Source organism: Vulpes lagopus, chromosome 1 (assembly GCF_018345385.1).
Source record: "Vulpes lagopus strain Blue_001 chromosome 1, ASM1834538v1, whole genome shotgun sequence".
Lineage (NCBI taxonomy): Eukaryota > Metazoa > Chordata > Mammalia > Carnivora > Canidae > Vulpes > Vulpes lagopus.
In genome coordinates this window covers 155,429,577-155,451,406 of record NC_054824.1, presented here as the reverse complement: position 1 = coordinate 155,451,406, position 21,830 = coordinate 155,429,577, and the positions used below count along the sequence as shown (strand labels likewise).

The 21,830-nt window shown below is 46.8% G+C and overlaps 1 protein-coding gene across 2 annotated transcripts in view; it reads right to left on the bottom strand.

The window, feature by feature from the left end:
- The window catches only part of RCSD1 (RCSD domain containing 1), a 71,238-nt gene that overhangs the window by 21,847 nt on the left and 27,561 nt on the right, over positions 1-21,830 (bottom strand). The gene's annotated exons all lie outside the window — the stretch shown is intronic.

Genomic DNA, 21,830 nt, shown 5'->3' with positions numbered 1-21,830 from the left:
TGGTAGGGCCATGCTCTTACCCTGATGGAGAAGGACTTCAGTGTCCCTGCCCTAGTTCCAGACTTTTCTGGGACCCCTTCCTGGGATTACGTGTTCTTTCTCTGTCCCTAAGACATCTATAAGGTATTTAACACAGAGCCAGAACGTTGAACGTCTTGATGGAAGGGTGCTTTCTTGCCCCTGCCCACATCCAACTCAGCCTGCAGGGTCAGGGTTGAACCTGGTCCCAGAGTCACTGACACCCTAACTTACTTACCTTTTAGGACCACACGGGTCACAGGCCCTCCCCAGCCTGCATCTGGACTGAGCCTGAGTCACTGCTTAGACCTCAGCTGGTCCCCTCTTCTCCAGCCAATCTCTATGTCTTCAATCCTGTTTCTGGACTCATCTCCTTTCATGTCCTGCTTTAGTGGACACTCGTCTTTCCAGATGGCAGGGCTCCACTCCATTTTCCTGGGCCCAGATCTTGCTTACCAAACTCTCCCTGCCACGTTTCAGCCAGGCTCTGCCAGCCAGCTTGGAATCCACTCCTGTGTTCCTGTCTGACTCTGCCTAGGCCAGAAAAAAATCACCTCTGGTGTTTACTTTCCATTTCTATGGGACTTTCTTCTGAGAACTGAGGAGGCCTGTGTCTGGACAGCACGGAACTTCCCCCAAGCTGTCGCCATGTTGAGTAAATACAATTTGCATGCTGCCAACCATTCACATAGTGGAACCTTTGTGTACAGGCCTGAATTGGGCTCTACCTACCTCCCTGGCTCTGCCCTTGTTTCTCCATCCTCCTTCTTGGTCCAAGGTCTAAGTATCTGACACTGTCTGGGTCCTGGATTAGGGAAACAAGGCACCGAGAGAGGCCTTTCCATCTATAGCTTGGGAGGAGAAGCAATGAGAAGACTCAGCCCCAGGGGCTGCGGAACTCTTGCTCTTGGCTAAAAGGGAGGTTCTCTTGCTCACCAGAAACAGACTAGAAACCAGAGCTTTGAAAGTATGGGGTATGCTTGCTTCTTTGCTCTTCTAGAATGATGGATTTTAACAGTCATTTAGAGAGAGTCACACTCTGCCAACATGATCATACTTCAACTGTCACTTCAAAAGAGTCAACTGACTGTCTCTTTGGGATGCCACAATGGTTCCAGAGTCTTCCTTTACACTCTTACCTTTTCCCTGACTCTTCATTTCATCCCAACGTCCATGTAATGGGATGATGCGAATGGCATTGGACCGGGAACCATATAGGCCCATTTGACCTACCTACATTCTTAGAGCCTCTGCTATGTGGGAAGCACTGTCCTCGTAGCACTTCATATACTTTCTGTAACTCTCACGATACTTCTTTCAGAAGAAGAAACTACCCCAGGTTGCTGAATAACTTGTTATTCAAGTTAAAAGTGTCCACATCAGAGTTATGAGATACCAAAGCTCTAGCTCTTTCCAGACCAATATGCAAATTACTCTAGACCATTGATATCTTATTCTGGCGTCAATAAACATTTGCTGTCCTGGGGTATAACAGTAAACAACACAGTTACCACTCTTAAGTGTTGTCTTCCAGTGAGGGAAACAAGCAACAAACATATACAGAGGTGAATAAGATGACTCGTTAAATGCTAGGCAAGAGATCAAATAGGGCATTTTATCTCTGGGGGTGTGGGAAGATGTTTATGAGGAGGGGTCATTTGAGGTAAATCCTGGCTGGGGAAAAGGTGGGAAGAAAACTCCTGAGAAGACAGCACAAACAGACTGAGGGCCAGAGTAACAAGCATGGCAAAGACACACTGTATACATGAGACGAGGGGGGAAGTAAGGATGAGAGGCAGCCTGGGGCCCACCATGTGGGCAGCAACCTGTATTTTATTCTGAGTTAACAGAATGCCATTCAGAGGGTTTCAGGGAAGGGTGTGACCCAGGTCACACGTAAGAGGCTCTCTGTGGAGGATGGATGGGAGTGGAAGCCCAGAGTCCGTCCAGGAGGGAGCCTCCTGTGGTGGTAACCGTGGACTGTCCAGGCTTGTGGCTGGCAGGGAGTCAGCAGGGGGTGTCTGGGCAGGGCAGTGAAGAATTATTGATGCACTGGGTCTGGGGAGCAAGAGAAGAGAGTAGTCTGAAAGTTTGATTTGGACAACAGGATGCAGAAGTACTTTTCCTGGGTTGAGGAAGGATTGTTGTGGAGAGCGATATGAGTGTGGTTAGGTGGGGGATGAATAACTCTTTCCTGATCCTGAAAGTCTGAAACATCTATAGACATCCAGGTGGAGATGCAGTGGAGGTAGCTGAATGGATACCCAGGTCTGGGAGCTCAGAGGAGGCATCCACGCTGGATACAAAACTGGAAAGTCACTAGTTAGAGCTGCTGTTTGCAGTTGCAGGACTAGATAAAATCATAGGATACACAGAAGAGGGAAAAGAAGGGGTCCACAGACTGAACCCAGGGCCACCTCCTTATCAGCACAGAGCTAGCTTTTATTCACAGAGGAGAGGGAGCTGCTCCTGTTACTGCAAGGCCAGCCTCACAGACATTTTCCTGCAGATGGGATGAGTTGGGGCCAGATCTCTGTGGCTTAGGTGACAGAGGGCAAGAAATCCTGGAATGTCACCAGACAGGAGAAACATCACCACTGTCACCTGTGCTGTTGAGTCCCTTTATCATTTCCTGAACATGTAGAGCCACACGGGAATGCCCTGGGATGGCAGTGTGGCCCTTGGTGAGCAAACGGCCTCTTTTGGAGGTGATGGGAATGGAGAGGGGGTCAAGCAACAAGATAAGGCAGAGCAATAGAAATGGTGTATTTGAACACTGAGCAGATATCTCATGTCAGTCCAAAAAAGTCCCAAATATCCCCTACCTGCCCATTTGTAGGCTTTAAGGATCTGAAAATTGCAGATCCTTGGCCTCTGAGATTCTCTCTCAGGGGGAAACCCAGGGCATGAAAAGCCCACAGACCTCTGATCCGGGGAGTGTGTCCCTCCTGAGGACCTTTAGGGCTTCCGACTTCCTCCCAGGATGTGGTGCTACAGCCCAGCTGCGTGGACACATGTTAGCAGCCCTCGGCCGGTGGGACACAATACTGACTGCCTCAGTGGTCTTAGAATCAGTGTAGCCCACAGCCTTGAATGCCTGGTGGGGTCAGCAGGGTTAGCGGCAGTGGTACAGGCTGGGTTAGGGTCCAGGTGCATTCCCAGGAAACAGCAAGGACAACAGAGAAGTGGAAGAGAGATGTTTATCCCGAGTGCCATTATAGTGATGGGATGTTATAAGTGTAATTTGGGAGGCAAGGAATGCTAAAATCTCTATCAAACCAGTTAGCTACTGGACAAACATAAGGAAGACACATTTATTTTGGGTCTGGTGGAGCTGGGGATGCACAGGGACAATTTGATAGAAGTGCAAAGAGCAACTAATTCAGAGTCAGATCTGAGGTCTAGTCTTGGCTCTAACATGTACTGGGCGGGGGTCTTGCTGACCCTCGGTTTCCTCATTTGCAACATCCATCAGCCTTGTTCCAACCCAGTGTGCAACGCATGCTTGGTCTCCTGGAGGCTGTGCTATCATTCTCCCACAGACACCAAGAAGGGGCTAGAATCCCCCGGAGTCCCCACAAGATTCAGAATTAGCCCTGTCTATCCCAGGAGGCATGCACAGCTGATGATGCTATTATGCTATATGTGAGGCAGTAGAGCACAGAGCTCAGGCTTTTGAGCCAGACTGCTTGGGTTCAAGTCCTGGCTCTGCCTTCACTAGTTCTGTGGCCTTGGACAGGTTACCTAACTTCTTTGTGCCTCAGTTTCTATCTGTAAAATGGGGATGATGATGGTAGCACCTATGATAAATGGTCATTGGAGGGATTTAATGAGTTCATGCGTGTAAAATACTTAGAATGGGGCATGGCATGAAGTCAGCATTCCAGAATTGTTAACTATTACTAAATGCTGGCTATGGGGCTCATGGCTCCCCTGAATATCCCAAGGGATGTCCAAGGTCTCATCCAGTCTACTCTTGCTCTGCCATTTCCTTTGGGTCACAGAGGCCTCAAGGGGAACCCCAGACGACGAAGGTATGCTCCCTCTGTTTCCTGCCACCCTTAGTTCAGGAGTGAGCTATCTTGACTCAGCTATTTTTGTTGGCTGTCTTTTTACCAAGGCAGATTCTCAACAGACACTCCATCCCTGAGTGTTCAAGCCATCACTGAGAGACTGATGTGCACAGTAACGAGCGATTAAAAACAATAAACAAAGCTGTTATTTTTATGGTTTTCATGATCATAACATAGGTCATGAATACATACACATCCCAGCTGTCCAAAGCCCTGTGTCAAATCAAAAGAGTTGGATCAAAATATCACGTACATGGCCACTGACTGATGAATGGAGAAACAAATGTAACATATCCATGTATTGGACTATTACTCGGCCATAAAAAGGAAGGAAGTATTGCTCATCCTACAATGTGGATGAACCTTGAAGACATGATGCTTGCTCGGTTAGAGAAGCCAGTCATCGAAGACCACATACTGCTTGATTCCATTTATCTGAATTGTCCAGAATAAGCAAATCTAAAGACAGAGAAGACCGTAAATTCCTAGTAGTAGTGGATTACTCTGTCATAGATTACCACAGAGAGTGGTGGCTGTGCAGGGCTGGAGGGGGGTAAAGATAAGGAGGTGGGGTGACTGTTAAGGGGTATGGGGTATCTTTTTTGGTGAGGTGACAAAAATGTCATAAAATTGACCATAGTGATGGTTGCACAACTCTGTGAGTATATGAAAAACCATCAAGTGTTACCCTTTAAATGGGTGAATTGTATGGTATGTAATTTCTCTCTCAATAAGGCTTGTTGGCTTGGGAGTGGGAGAGGCCAATGGAGAGAAACCACCTCTGTTTCTATGTTCCTGACTTCCCTTCCTTCCTGTTCAGCATCCTCCACCTATAGGCTCCGGCTTTCCCAGGCTCCCAGCATGCCTTGCAGCTGCAGATCCATACAAGAAGTCTTCCAACTTGCTGCTGGAGGGGCCGATTATGCAATCAGGTACCTTATAGGTTTGTGAAGAGGACAGAAGAGTTTGATGTCAAGCACTCAGTGAGGGCCTGTCACTAAGAAGAAGAAGAAGGCACTCGGTTCATGGTTGTTCACTTCTTTATTCACTCAGTGCCTATTTATTGAAAATCTATCATGTGCCCAACACTGGCTAAGTGTGGGGACATAAAGCTGCAAGTTCACAGTCCTGGAGCTTAAGGAGCTGCTTGTCTAGCTGAAAGACAGAATAATAATAATCAGGGAAACTTCATGGGGGAAGTGATGCTTAAGCAGTCTTGAAGGGTAAATAACAGTGTGGCAGGAGGGAAGGAGGGAGTCAGGGGAGAGGGAAGAGGCCATGCCAGGCACAGGGGACTGACTGGCAGGTGCGAAGTGTCCAAGTGTGGGAGACTAGTAAGTCTCTGGGGAACTTTAATTGGTTCAAACTGGTCTAAATGGAAAGGGGATGGAAGAGACATAGAGAAGTAGAAAGATGTTGCTTGTCCAGGATGAGGCATATTCAAGTTTTAATTCAGGCTCTAGCACTTATTTCTTAGCTGTATGGGTGACCTTGGGCAAACTTGAGGTCTCTGAGTCTCAGTTTCATTAACTGGAAAATCAGGTTGATAATCCCTGTCTCATTATGTTGTGATGGGGAAGATAGGAGATGAGAGTGGCCCTCGTAGCCAACATTTGCTGTGACTGTTCTCTGTGCTAGACCCACATCTCCTGGGACATGCACAAGAAAGCCATGGTGATGCAGCTGGACTCCAGAATGTGGACATTATTCCCCAGGCTAGGATGAGCTAATAAAACATTGTGATGGAGGGGGGGGAGGCTATAGGATTTGCTGTGTAGGAGGATCACTCTGGGAGCAGATGGTACAATAACATATATTTCCACCCATTCTGCAGTCGCTGGGCGACTAGAAGGATCTGTTGCTGCTCTTTGAAGGTGGTGCTGTTGAAAAGGGACATGTGTCTCCATCATCATCATCTTCCTTTTGTCCTTCTTTTCTTCTTTCTTTTATAAGATATTTAAAATCTATTTATTTATGAGAGACATACACAGAGAGAGAGGCAGAGACACAGGCAGAGGGAGAAGCAGGCTTCATGCAGGAAGTCCGATGTGGGACCCAATCCCAGGACTCCAGGATCATGTCCTGGGCCAAAGGTAGGCGCTCAGCCACTGAGCCACCCAGGCGTCCCTTTTCTTCTCTTTCTGAGTATTGCTTGCTATCACCTCATGCAGGGAGCTCTCAGAGGCTTGCTGGTAAGGACGCTAGGTAGGTCCTGCGCATAGCCTTGGATCTGCCCCTTTCTTGTGTGATTTTGGTCAAGTCAGATGAGCTCCTGAAGCCTTGGCCTCCTTATCTGTACGTTGGGAATGAGGCCGGCCTCACCTTCCTCATGGGATAGTTGGGAACCCCTATGGACATGAGGACGAATGCACACTAGATGAGAGGAGACAGAGATGGCCACCATGGGTCTTGTCTGCACCCGAGTTTATGGACTACTGGGGAACAGGGACAGTTCAAATGTATTTAAAGTATGATAAATTTGCATGGTGGGCAGATTAATGGCCCCCAAAGATGTCCACATCCTTGTCCCTGGAACCTATGAATATGGTAGGTTCCATGGCAAAGGGGAAGGAAGGTAGCAGATAGGATTGAGATCACTAATCAGCTGCCCTTAAAACAGGGAAAGTGTCCTGCATTAGTTGGGTGGTCTCATGCCATCAGGGTTCCTGAGTGTGGCAGACTAGGGTGGAAGGGGAGAGAGAGTCTGGGAGGGTGAGACTGTGGGGAGGGCCTGACCCATTGACCCATCAACCCATCACCGTGGGCCCTGAAGATTGGGGTGCATAGGGGTGGTGCAGCGAAGCCAGGCAGGCAGCCCCAGAGCTGGCAAAGGTGAGGAAATGATTTCCCCCCCTAGAGCCTCCAGAGGAAACACAGCCCTGCCAACCTCTTGATTTTAGTGCAATGAAGCCCATTTCAAACTTGTGACTGCCAGAACTGCAAGGTGATAGACTTACATCGTTTAGGCTACGGTTTGTTACACTGGCCATGGGAAAAGAATGCGGTGAGCCAGCAAGTGCTTGCGGAGCACCCACTCACTGCATGCTCTGAACTGTGGGAACGGGGTGGTGAAGACAAAGTGCCTGCTCTCACTGCTCTCACTGGAACCCACATTTGGTGGGGAGGGACACATGAACAAGTGAATGTATAATACAAGAGTGGTGCTAAGGGTCTGGAGGGTTTGCCTGAGAGGGGGGCGCTGGGTACTGCTTGTGTGCATGTGGTCACAGGAGACCTCCCTGAGGAGGAGGGGGAGGGCCAGGGGAGGAAGAGAATGGGGAAGAGGTGAGTGACATCGAGTTGAGGATGCTATGATTGGAGAAGGATAGGACACCAACCTGGCCAGAGGTGTATGGGAAGGCTTCTAGGAGGAAGTACCAACCTGGCCAAGTTTGAGGGATGAGCACAGCTGGGTCCCTCTCCCTTCAAGGGAGCAGTATATGTGGAGGCTGTGAGGCCAGGGGCACTCAGGAAGCACAAGAAGCCCCTAAGCCTGGTGCAGGGCTTGAGGTGTGAGGGGTGAGAGGAGGCTGGAGTAAAAATAGTGGCCAAAATGGAAAGGGCCCTCTAAGCTGGGACCCTCCTCTAAGGGCCATGCAAAGTCATCAGAAGGTTTTAAGCAAAACCATTGAATTTATTTTGATGTTCCCTCTGGCTAAGAAATGGATGGGTTGGGTACAGGGAGCCCAATTTGGAGGCTGTTGCCATTGTGATAAAAGGTGGACAGGAAGCACATGGACAGCCCACTGCTGCCCATAGAAGTGGATCCTGGCCCTGAAAAGCACTTCCACTAGGCCAAGCCTTTTGCTGGGTCTGGATCTGCCAGGGAGCCAGGAGGTGCATTTGGGAAGAGTAAATGTAGAGGGCTGGGAAGGGGGCTGAGAGCCTAGGCAATGTTGAGGGTCGACGATGTCTGGGGGAAGTGGCCAGGATGAAAGAAAGTCTGATGATAGGGGGCCGAAAAGTCTTGAAGATCAGGAGTCTGCAGTCACTAGTTTACAGTGTAGGATGTTTAGCGTTATCGGGGCCCTCCCGTTAACTGCAGCCTCTAGTAAAGGATATACTGTAAGCAGCAGCCTTTATTTGTGGGTGCTTTCTTAAGGGGTAGGGTGAGAATCAAAACTGTGTACAGCCCACCTTTTGTGGGTAAAGGAATAGCCTCAAGATGCAGAGTCTGTGGATTCACCCACTCAGAAGATCTAAATGAGTCTCTAGCACACGGCAGGGGGCTGCAGGGGGTCATGGATGAACGAACTGATGGGGGATCTCTTTATTTTTTTTATTATTTATTTATTTATTTTTTTGATGGGGGATCTCTTAGGGCTATTGGCCTTGTAGGGGAGTGAGGACAAGGGTTTTGCAGAGGCAGAGAACAGGGCTCAAAGGTAACCATGAGCAAGATGTCCTTTTGGGAATTAGTGGCTGTTTAAGTAAGGATGGCTTTATAGCTATAGGGCAGGAGCCAGCATTCTGCTGATCTCAGGAGTCCGCCCAACTAAGGCGGATGGTGGCTGAACTGGGAAGGGACCATGGGGACAGGAGTGAAAAGCAATTTAGGAGAAAGGATTACAAACCAGGATGGGTGACTGACCAGGTGGCGCCAGGAGGAGTCAGGTTCCTGTCCAGATCTCTGGCTGCTGGTGGACAAGGGTGCCCTTTCCAGAAAGGGGAGCCTGGGGAGGAAGGGAGCTGGGGGCAGGTTGCAAGAGGCAGCACTGGCCTGGGAGGGGAGAGCCCCCCCGGGAAGGCCAGAGGACAGCCTCTGCCCCAAGTGCCCGCCAGGGGTTTCTGGAGTCATACAGACCCTTGGTTTGCAACTTGGCTCCTGCCACAAGGTGAAGGCAAGCAACGATTGCAAAGAGTCAGAGAAGGTGCCAGGGTGAGGAAGAGGCTCCAGACTGGGCTTTCTACACCACTGTCACCTCTTCCCCCCTCCTACTCCCAGCGGGGCAGAGGGGCAGAGTGAACCCAGCCTCTTTTGCCAGGCAGCTTCTGAACGGCTGGGCCTTTGCTTGTTTTTAGTTTTTCTTTGCAGGGCAAATGGGACAGTGTGGAAGAAGTGACTCTGCATAGCTGGCAGGGATGATTTAGGGGGATTTCTCCGTCTGAGGCCGACAAATCAATCTACAATCCGTGGCTCTAGGAAGCAAGTTCAGAAGTGCCCTGTCCTGTGCTCCTCTTGCCCTGGTTAGTCACATAGTAAAGCTGACTTCACTGAGAGCCCCTCTAAGCCTGAGGGTGGGTTGGGCCCAGGGAGACCCCTGCGGTAGCTGCAGCCACCTGGAGGCTCGCATGAGTGCCTAATTAGGAGCCATTTCTGCTTCTCAAGGGAGAGTAACAGTGTATGTGTGTGTCCTGGGGTCTAGGACATTTGTCCTTCAGGCCGAAGCAGAAAGCCGAGACATACCTTCTAAGATTAGAACAAGTCACCCAAGGACCCGGGCCTGCCTCCCAGTCAGCTGCAGCCTCTCCTATTACAGCAGCTCCCCTGTCCTCCCCTCCTCCCCCCAAGTCTGAAGCTGGACTCACAGCAGGGAGCCCCTCTGGCTGCTCTGTGGTTTGGGCCACCATGGGCAGGGCACCTTGCTGGGCCCTCTGCTCCCTCCTGTTGTTTGACCACATCTAGGAATCATTCATTCATTTTCCCATCCATTCTTCCTGTACTCCAGGCCCTGCACCGGGATATAACAATGAACCAGAGGACACTGCTCCTTTCATAATGGAAGTTAGCGATGGAGCCATACACTCAACCACCACCATCATTTTTCCCTGGGTTAATTGTTTTTTAGGCAGAAAATTATACAGAGGGAAAGGATGGGGGGAGATAAGTAGAAGGGATGCAAGCAAGGTATGTGTGTGGTAGGGAGGGCAGGAAGTAGCCAGGAGCATTCCAAGTAGAGTTGATATAAAGGCCAAGAAACCAGAAGAACAGGTGTTTGAGGAAATGAAAGGAGGCTGGACTCAGAGAGTTGATCCAATACCTACAGTTTTACAAGGTCATCTCTTCCTGCTGTGACCTCTGAGCACAGGGATCATGTATTATTCATGTCCCCACCCCCAGCCCATTGCCTGGCCCATAGTAAGTACTCAATACATGTCAGTAAATGAATGAAGGAAGAAATGAAGGATGCTGCAGGACTAGCCAAAACCCCCGGGCTGACATTGTGAAAGCTTGATAAATATAGATCAGGACCTTGAAGTGAAAATGGAAACAAAGGGTCAGCCAGGGTTGGCTGGGCGCACCCCACTTGAGTATTTTCATGAAGGCTCATTGACTCATCCAAGGTTGCTGGAATACGAACTAGAGGGCAGAGAATGAGATCTTCCTTGCTGAATCTAATGCTTAGCAATCTAAGCCTCCAGTCTCTACTTGGAGCTAGGCAATCCATCATAATTTCATGTTCCCATCCCTGGGTATCTGTCGTCTCCAGTTTTAACAACCCAGTGTATACTAAAACATGACATCTAAAATGTGTCTATTTCTGTAGCAAGAGTGATCGAATCTTTGTGTAGGCTGTTGATATTTTCAGATACATTTCATCAAGGAGCAAACTAAGGGAAAGGGAGGCATGAGTCCCATGTCAACGTAGAATGATATCTGCCCCAGTGGATCTGAAAACCATAGCCTTGGGCTGATGATCTCTGTAGCTTTCCCCCACGCCTCTGCTGCCTGGGCTGCTCTAGAAGTCCACAATCCCTGGTGCATCAAAGAGGCATCATGCATGGGCCAGCCAGGTTCTACCTGCCCTACTAGCCTGTTCAGCTGGGATGAGGCCCAAGGGGTCCTGAAGCTGTTATTTAATTATTGCTCCCATGTCCTCTTGCCACATCCTTCAAAGAAGAGAAAAGAAAAATCACCTAGCTGAATGGAGTTGCTTCGCTTGAAAGGTCTGTTGGATTTTATAGAGCAAAACTGCTGGCCTCCTTGGCATGAAAAGGGGAGACTGGGAAGGATAGGGAGTTTGGCCTTCAGCCTGCAAAGGCTTGGGATGGCCAGACCTCCCTTTTTTCTCTGCCCTTCGCTCCAGCTGCTCCCTTTGGGCCTGAGGCTGATTCACAATGGGATTGTCCCTCCAGGTGCTACCTGAGAGTGCTCCAGGGCAGCAGTCCCACCTGAGTCCAGACCTGCGTGAAGTGACTGCAGCGCTGCTCGGGTCCCCAATGTACCCAGCTGGTCGACACTCTGAGTGATCTATCCGCACCTCTACCATTGCTCACATGTCTCTCCTTGGAAACTGGTTTTTAGTTAGTAATAGTAACCTTTTGCCATGTATTTTCTCAACGGTAATAAACCAGCTCATTTGTTGAATGTTTATCATGCCAGGTGCTATGTTAAGATTCTCTCTTACAATTTTCACAACAGCCCTGGGACATGGATTTCCTAATCACCTCCAATTTGCTGATGAGAACACAGAGAGCGCAAATAATGGGGTCCAATATTGCACAGCTACTCATGGCAGGCTTAGCCTCCACATATAGATGGTCTACTAAAGCCTGTGTTCCTAATCACAATACCAAGTTGCCTCCAACAGAAAAGTATTTGGGCAAAAAAAGAAAAAAGAGAAAAGAAAAAATATTTGGAAGTTCACGTTTTGGGATTAAAAAGGACTTATAAAATATTACTCTTTGGTAATAATAAGATAAACAACCCAGTTAAAAAAAATGGGCAAAGGATTAGAGCAGACACTTCACCAGAAAAGATATATGAATGGTTAATTAGCACATTAGTGATTAAGTAAACACAAATTAGAACTGTGAAGATACCACTACATACCCACAAGATGGCCAAGATGCAACAAACTGACATTACGAGATGTTGGTAAGGCTACAGAGCAATTGGAAGGCTCATACCATTGGTGAGAGTGCTAAATGGCATAGCCACTTAGAAAAATATTTTGGCAGCTTCTCGTTGAGTTAAATGTACACTAACTGAACAACCCAACAATCCCACTCTTACGTATTTGCCCAAGAGAAAGGAAAACCTATGTCCACATAAAAACTCATATGTAGGGCAGCCCGGGTGGCTCAGTAGTTTAGCTCCGCCTTCATCCCCGGGCGTGATCCTAGAGACCCCGGATCGAGTCCCACATTGGGGTCCCTGCACGGAACCTGCTTTTCCCTCTGCTTGTGTCTCTGCCTCTCTCTCTCTCTCTCATGAATGAATAAAATAAAATCTTAAAAAAAACACCTCATATGTAAATATAGCAGTTTTATTATAAATAGCCCAGATCTAGAAACAACCTAAATGTCCATCAATCGGTGAGTGGGTAAACAAACACATTGCATGTCATATCACAGACTACTACTCAACCAAAAAGGAATGGACTAGTGATACACACAAGGGCATAGATGAGTCTTGAAAGCAGTATGCCAAGTGAAAGAAGCCAGACACAAAACACTACCAGTATGATTCCATTTACATAATATTTTTAAAACATAAAGCAAAAAATAAATAAAAATAAAAAAAATAAAACACAAAGCATAATGACGGAGGGCAGATCACTGATCATCTAGGACCAAGGGTAGGGACAGGGGATTAACTGCAAAGAATACAAGGGAACTTTTGAGGCTATGGAAATGTTCTATCCCTTGATTGTGATCTATATCTTGTGGTGGTGGGAGGCACCTGGGTGGCTCAGTAGTTGAGTGTCTTTGGCTCAGGCCATCATCATGGGGTCCTGGGAACGAGTTCCACATCAGGTTCTCCACAGGGAGCCTGCTTCTCTTTCTGCCTATGTCTCTGCCTCTCTCTCAGTCTCTCATGAATAAATAAATAAAAATCTAAAAAGTAAAAAAAATATATACCTTGTCATGGTGGTTGCCTGACTGTATATAGTTTGTCAACCCATCACATTGTACACTTAAAATAGGTGAATTTTATTGTGCATAAATTTTACCTTATGAATGTGATAAGCATTTAAAACATTTTTAAAAGTACTCGTCAAATTAAAAATTTATTCATACTTGGGCGGCTCAGTGTTTGAGCGTCTGCTTTCGGCTCAAGGTGTGATCCCAGGATCCAGGATTGAGTCCTGTATTGGGCTCCTTGCAGGAAGCCTGCTTCTCCCTCTGCCTGTGTCTCTGCCTCTCTCTCTCTCTCTCTCTCTGCCTCTCATGAATAAATAAAAATTTTAAAAATAAATAAAAATAAAAATTCATTTTATTTTATTTTAAAGATTTTATTTATTTATTCATGGGAGACACACGGAAAGAGAGAGAGAGGTAGAGACACAGGCAGAGGGAGAAGCAGGCTCCATTCAGGGAGCCGAGCCCCATGTGGGACTCCATCCCAGGTCTCCAGGGTCATGCCCTGGGCCGAAGGTGGCGCTAAATCGCTGAACAACCTGGGCTGCCCCAAATTTATTTATTTTAAAAATTTATTTAATTTATTCATCAGAGACATAGAAAGAGAGAAGCAGAAACATAGACAGAGGGAGAAGTAGGCTCCCAAAGGGGAGCCTGATGCGGAACTCGATCCTGGATCCCGGGATCACGCCCTGAGCCAAAGGCAGATGCTCAACCACTGAGCCACCAGGTGTCCCCAAATTAAAAATTTTAAAGGGGGTGAGTTGCATTTTATCTGCATCAGTTTGCCTTTCATTTGTGCTGCAGCTCGGGGACCCAGATCAGCCCAGGATGCCAGTTCCATTGGATGGCATTGGCCCCAATGGCATTGGCCAGAAGGCGCCATGCTGCTGGGCGTTGGCAGCCCCTGGCAGCCTCTAGGAGGGGCCACACTCAGCCACTCCTGCCAGTTCAGCACAGCTGCTAGCACTTGTGAAGCAAGAATGGTGAAGAAAGCACAAAATCTGAAGTGCCAAGATTTTACTATTCATGGGTGGTGGGAATCTCAGGCAATGGACTTACCTGCTTAGAGTCTCTTCTGTAAAATGCGAATAATAACAGTCCCTACAGGTCATGGGGATGCTAAGAGCTAGTGCTTGATTAGACAGTTGGGTTCAAATCCAAACCCTGCCTCTTACTAGAAGTGTGATCTTAGGCAAGTCACTTAACTTTGCTGAGCCTCAGTTTCCCTGCTTTTAAAATAAGGCTTATCTCATCGATTACAGTATATTATTTGGGTTATAAAACTCAAAGGAGATAATGGCCATAATGCCTGGCACATAATAAGCTTTCCCTCACACTGTTGTCACCTAAGATACTGATTGCCACACACTAGGTGCTAGCTGGAACATGGACTCCCTTGCGCTCCTTGCAGGGATGCGGGGTTGTTGCCAGTTGGTGTTGAAGAACGCAAGGGCTGGGCAGGGATCTGCTGCTGCCAAGTCATTTTCATTCTCACCCTGGAGAACAAGTTGGCAGACCAGGTAGGTTGGCACTGCATCTTAGTGTCAGGGGAATTTACAAACAGGAATCTTCTGAATCACGCAAAAGAGCAGACTGGCTAACTCGAGTGTGATTCTGGACTCCAGCCACAAAGAGTCTCACTCACAGCAGGGCCATTCATGGGCTGGGGTCACGTGGATGTCTTGGGGATGCGGAGTGGGTTAATGGGGACAGGACCAGCCACCAGAGGGAAGCCTGCTTCAGGCCTGTAGGTGGGGAAGGGTCTTGTCTTTTACCCAGGACCCTGCACCATGAAGGGGCCATAAAAGGGAAGCCCCGTAGCCAGAGGGTGAGGGTTGTGTCTGCCCCTGCAGGTCCAAGTCTGACCAGGACAATTTATCAAGTGGGAGCAGGTGCCCCCTGTGGTTACTGTGGCTCAATGGCTTGAGCAGCTCTCTAGGGACCGTGCTTGGGTCCAAATGGTGCAGGGATTAAGAATAAGGGGTTAAGTTTCTGGGAAGACATGTTCGGTCCTGCAGAAGGGAATATCCAGATGAGTTATTTCAAGAACTGAGCAGCCTGGAGGCGGGAGGCCACTGACCCCGCAGTCAGGGTAGCTGTGTGAACTCCCCGCCCCTCCCTGCCCTTCTGTTTCCTCATCAGTGAAATGAGAGGCTGGCTAAGGCCTCTGGAGCTAGCTGGATCTTTCTCTTTTCCCATTAACACCACTCTGAAGAAAACTGGGAACGCTTAGGTCATCTTATGTAGATAAAAATGGAGGCAGACAGCCTAAGTTCAGGGAGAATGGGAGCAAACTGGAGATGCAGTGGTCCGCCTGGGACACCCTCCCAGACAGCTCTCCTCCTCCTTTCTTCAGAGAAGAGTCTAAGAGTGGAGCCCTCTCCCATTCTCAATCTGGGAATCAAATGGGTAATGTGGTATGATCTCTTCATTCCAAATTAGCAAACTGGGGGATCCCTGGGTGGCGCAGCGGTTTGGCGCCTGCCTTTGGCCCAGGGCGCGATCTTGGAGACCCGGGATCGAATCCCACGTCGGGCTCCCGGTGCATGGAGCCTGCTTCTCCCTCTGCCTGTGTCTCTGGCTCTGTCTCTGCCTGTGTCTTTGGCTCTGTCTCTCCTTCTATCTCTCAAGAATAAATAAATAAAATCTCCAAATTAGCAAACTGGGGTCAGTAATTCTGTTGGAAAGAAGAGTCTCAGAAGAGCAAGATGGCATGGCTCAAATACTCTAGGAAGCAGTTAGCACTTAAAGAGAAAGTGGGTCAAAACCCAGGAATAAAGAACAACTGATACCCCCAGATGGAGGGGGTAGGGTTAGGAGGCTGAGGGATGCATGACCTTAACGTGGGTGGGGAGTGGGGATAGGGGAAGTAAACGAATAGAGATCTCAGTCTCTACCCTGTGCTGCTGCCCAGCTGGGCAAAGAATAATCCTCACTCTGATTTTCTTTTAAAGTCTGTGTTTTGGGGAAGTCTTACAAACAAGTGACTGCAAGTTTACTTTTCTTTCATTCAGGATCCCTTGGCAGGTCATCTTCTTGCTACCTGCTACACCTAGGGGACAGGTTTGCACCCTGGCCATCTGGAGAGCCTCGCAGTTCCGAAGCAGGAAGGGTGGAGGCAGGAACCAGGGGCCTGAGAATTCATGGGTCTTCAGGGAAGCCCTGGGGGTCACACAGACCCCCTGCATGGGAAGGAGGATGGATCTTCCTTTCCACAGGGTACTTGGCCCCCAGGTTCTGAGCAGAAGTTCCTCACAGGAAACCCAAGAAGGGTCCTTCCAGTAGTGAGCACACAAATATATGGATCCCAGCCAAAGAAGCAATGAGTATGGGGCCTAAGACACAAATAAACCAACCTCCTCCTGCTAGCCTCTTCTCTGCATCTGTTCCATCCTCCACCGCCTGCACATAAGAAGTTTCTCTTTAGACACCAGCCAATCTGCTCCTCACCTAGGTAGGTGTCTGGGCAGATGACTCACAGGATGATTTGGTTTTTCTTATTGACAATGGAGCTGTGGACACCCCAGGCAATACTTAATCCCATCACTCCAGGACTCCCACACACACCTGCTAACTGCCTCCAGGGAGACCAGGAGGGCTGTTGCTATGGCTTTTCCAAGAGAGGTGGCTCCACTCTCAGTGGCTTCCAGACCCCTTCACACATAGAGGATCTGGGACCAAAGGACCTTCTTAATGCCTGCAGAAAGTAGAGAGGAAGTGCTGTGCTGGTCACATCTATCTCAGGGTCAACACGGTGCTGGTAATGAGGTCAGATTGGTCCAGCCAGTCTGCTCTCCAAGCACAGGCTACGGGGATGCAGTGTGAGGGCCCAGAGTCCCAGGTACAGTCTACTTCCAGATCTGCCCAGATGTCAGCAGGGACCTGTCTCTTCTAGATTTCATTTCCTGTAAAATGAGGAGACTTGCTACACAGCATGATTATGAAGATTAAATAAAATGTGTGTGCAAAGTGTCTTATAGGCCAATGGTTATCGTTCCTGATTTCCACCAATTTTACTTAATATTGCCAAGAACTGGCCCTTTTTAGGGTTAGAGCTTGCTTGGTAGTCAAGACATTTAAGTTAAGCAGGGACTTCCTAGGTTCATCACTGCAGGTATTTTAAAGCCAAGTGAGATTTAAGAAGATTTAATATCCCCACAGAAGTTGTGGCTAAGCCTCATTTTAGTGAAGGTGAGAGAAAGTGCCTGAAAAATAAAATGCAATCAGATGGCCATAGATACTTGAAAAGATGCTCGACATCACTATCAAGGAAATGCAAATTATTATTATTTTTTAAAAAGATTATTTATTTATTTATTCATAGAGACAGAGAGAGAGAGAGAGAGAGAGAGAGAGGCAGAGACACAGGCAGAGGGAGAAGCAGGCTCCATGCAGGGAGCCTGACGTGGGACTCGACGCCAGGTCTCCAGGATCATGCCCTAGGCTGCAGGCAGTGCTAAACCGCTGCGCCAGGCTGCCCAAGGAAATGCAAATTAAAACTATAATAAGATAGCACCTTACATCTGTCAGAATGGCTAAAATAAAATATACAACAGCAAATGTTGACAAGGATGTGAAGAAAAAGGAACTCTCCTACACTGTTGGTGGGAATGCAAACTGGTGCAGCCATTATGGAAGACAGCATGGAGGGTCCTCAAAAAATTAAAAATAGAATTATATATGATCCAGTAATTCCACTGCTGGGTATTTATCCAAAGAAAACAAAAACCAAAAATTGAGGGCAGCCCGGGGGCTCAGTGGTTTAGCGCTGCCTTTGGTCCAGGGTGTGATCCTGGAGACTTGGCATTGAGTCCCACATTGGGTTCTCTGCATGGAGCCTGCTTCTCCCTCTGCCTCTCTCTCTGTGTGTGTCTCTCATTAACAAATAAATAAAATCGTTCAAAAAAATATTTAAAAACCCCGCTAATTTGAAAAGATATATGTGCCCTGATGTTTATTGCAGCATTATTTACAATAGACAAATTACAGAAATGATGCAAATGTCCATCCATAGATGAATGGATAAAGAAGATGTAATATATATTATATATATATGTATATAATGAAATATTATGCAGCTATAAAAAAAGAATGAGATCTTGCCATTTGCAACACAATGGATGGATCTAGAGAGTATTAGGGTAAGTCAGACAGGAGGATGAACGCCATATGATTTCATTCATATGTGGAATTTAAGAAACAAAATAAATGAACAAAGGAAAAAAGAGATGAACAACAACAACAAAAAAACCAGACTTCTTAACTAAAGACAACACGCTAGTGGTCAGCAGAGGGGAGGTGGGGGGGATGAAGAGTACACCTATCGTGATGAGCACTGAGTAATGATAGGATTGTTAGATCACTATATTGTACACCTGAAATGAATATAATATTGTATATTAACTATATTGGAATTAAAACAAAAAATAAAAAGCAATCAACCAATGAATTTGCAGGGGAGGGGCCATAGGGAAATGCAGTCATGATCTTTGCTCTGTTTAGTGCAGTTGGGGAAATCTGAAACAAGAGTAGAGTGAATGAGGAGTGAGTTAAGAGGACAACGACACAGAAGCTGTATCCATGTGGGGTGTGGTTAAAGCCTAAGGAGCAGCACAGTCTATATGTGTTCCTGAGTCCGAAGCTTCAGGAAGAAGTGGCCAGATAAGGATGCAGGGTAAGATGGGATCAGAAAGTGCTTACAGATAGTGTTCTGGAGACATGTTTGATTCATATCCCTGCTCTGCTCCTTATGTGACCATAGGCAGGCAACTTAATCTTTTTAAATTTTGGAGGTCTCATCTATAAAGTGAGAATAGCAACATTTATATCCCACTGGCTTGTCTAAGAATCAAGTGAGAGCATAAGGTACAGTGCCTAGCACAGAGTCGGGCACATAATAAGTGCTCAATAAATGCAGGCTATTAGTAAATATAAAGCCAAAGCATTGAGAATTTATCCTGAAGGGTTAAATTTGGCCTGGAGTTTAAAGAAAAACATTTGTCCGGAAATTTTTTTTTTTAAGATTTTATTTGTTTGACAGAGAGAGGGAGAGCACAAGTAGGTGGAACAGCAAGTAGAGGGAGAGGGAGAAGCAGGCTCTCCACTGAGAGGGAGCCCAGGCTTGATCCCAGCACTCTAGGATCATGACCTGAGTTGAAGGCAGATGCTTAACCAACTGAGCCACTCAGGCACCCATTCGTCCTGAATTCTTATGATGCAAATCCCACTGCAGAGAGGTACTAGGGCAGCCCCCATGGTGATGCAGACATCCTTCTGGTGAAAGGGTTGGATGTTCAGGGAAGGGTGGGTGATCTGGCTTAGGCAGCAGGAAGGGCCCCTGTGACCTCGAAGGCCGTGGAGCAAGGACATGGAGAGTTCAGGGACAGTTCACATCTACTCTGGCAGAAAGAAGGGCAAAATATAGAGGAGAGCTGGTAAAAGGAAAGAAAAGCTGTCAGGGGCGGGAAGAGAAGACAGAGGCTCAGAGCTGGAGAGAGAAACATTCCAGACTGGTATCAGCGATAGGATCTAGCCAGAGAATAGACACGTGGCCTGAGAGGAGCCTGGAATAACAGTGCCCAGTATGCTTTGCTGAATTCCCACGCCTGGCTCTGGGTTCATGACATTTTGAAGGCACTGAGATTAATTAGCTGAAGTGTAGGTTATAACGGCAGAGTACAGGATCAAAGAGTGTTAACATGAAATAGTTCCCTTTTATAACCAAGGGAGAAATCCTAGCCATTAAAAAAATAAAAAGCCCCTCTAGCTATAAAATAAGTAAAAATTTTATGGCAAAAATAATATAAATGAAGTAAAGAGAAAACAATGGATTTGGAAAGCATTTGTAACACAGATGAAAAGGAGATGGTGTCTGTTATATAAAGTGCTCTGACAAAACGACAAGAACAATGTATCTATAAATAAGCGATTCACAGAAAAAAGCAAACCCCCAAAGTCCAAGAAACATAAAAGAAGCTCAAATTTATAAGTTGTCAGAGAACTATAAATGAACACTGAGACTTTTCTTTATGCTTATCAGACAGGCAGGGGGGTTGTGGAGGCAGGAGGGAAGACAGAGAAGTAGCTATTGCTGTTTGGGAATTGGGAAAAAGGAACCATCATATGTTGCTGGAGGAAATGTGAGTTGTTACAGCCTTTTGGGAATGTTATCTGGCAACATTTATTAAATTAGATTACATAAACGTTGTAACTCAGGCCCATGCTCCTGAGAATCTACTCCATAAACATAAAAGACCCAGTATATAAGGACGTGGAGGTTGATTGCAGCAAAGTTTATAACAGCAAGATACTGGGAACACAACAAACACCCATAAAGAGGGAAAAGGTTTATAGTCCATTCACATAACGGGTTATTATGAAACCATTAAGAAGAATGAATTAGGGTACTCCAAACATCCATGAAAAATTGTAAAGTGAGAACAGTTAGATGCATGGAATTCTGTATCATATGGCCCCAGTTTTATAAAGTAACAGCTAAACAACCCACCCCCATACTGTGTGTATGTATATATTTACATGAGTGCGTTTGTATAAGCAATTATTTACAAAGCTACAGAGCATGAAGTATCCTATAGGGATTTCTGGAGGCTGGGGTGTGGGGAGGGAAGCAGATTTGGAGGAGTCAAATCAAATGAAAAACTTTGCCTGTAAAAAACCAGCAGGCTTGCTATGATTTCAGTTATGTCAAACTATATGTGTGTATTTGAATGAATAAATTAGAATTGATTTATAGGGTTGCCTGTAATTGTTTTCTTTTCCTTTTTTTAAAGATTTTTTTCACTTATCTTTATTATTTTTTTATATTTTATTTATTTATTCATGAGAGACACAGAGAGAGAGAGGCAGAGACACAGGCAGAGAGAAAAGCAGACTCCATGCAGGGAGCCCGATGCAGGACTCGATCCCAGATCCCGGGATCACGACCTGAGCCAAAGGCAGACGCTCAACTGCTGAGCCACCCGGGCATCCCTTTATTCACTTATCTGAGAGAGAGTGTGAGCGGGGAGAGCGGCAAACAGAGAGGGAGAGAGAATCTCAACCAGACTCCTCGCTGAGCATAGAGCCAGATATGTCTCAATCTCAGGATCCTGAGATCATGACCTGAGCTGAAATCAAGAGTTGGACACTTAACCAACTGAGCCACCCAGGCGCCCCACCCATGATTGCTTTCAAAAGAAAGAAAGGCTGCCAAGACCTATAATAAGATAAACATAAAAGAAAAATGTTAAAAATACTGAAATGAGAGTTTTGAACTTTACTCCCTAAATCTTTTTGGAAGGTATGGTTTGAGCAGGGGAACAAATACCTGAAAACAACTCTAGAGTGAGTTGTCAGTCTACTTTTTTTTTTTTTTTTTAAGATTCTATTCATTTATTTGAGAGAGAGAGAGAGAGAGAGAATGAGCATGCACAGGGGAGGGGCAGAGGGAGAGGGAGAAGCAGATTTCCTGCTCAACGGGAAGCCAGATGCAGAACTTGATCCCAGGACCCCAGGATCATGACCTGAGCTAAAGGTAGACACTTAACCAGCTGAGGCACCCAAGCTCCCCTGACAGTCTTCTCAAAATATCAAAGCCAAGGCCTGAGTGTCAGGGGACAGGACACATACCCAGGGAGGGGAAAAAGGAGGAGGTGAAGTCAGTAATTCCGTAAAGATACTGTGTTGTTATCATAATTTCAGACTTTAGGTTATATTACGAAGCTATAGCAATTATCACAGTATGGTACAGGCACAAAAACAGACATAGATCAAAGAAACAGAATATAAAACCCAGAAAGAAACCCACACCTATGTGGTCAATTAGTCTTGGACAGAGCAGAAAAAGAATATCCAATGGGAAAAGGACAATCTCTTCAACATATGGTGCTGGGAAAACTGGACAGCTACATGTGAAAGAATGAAATTAGGCCA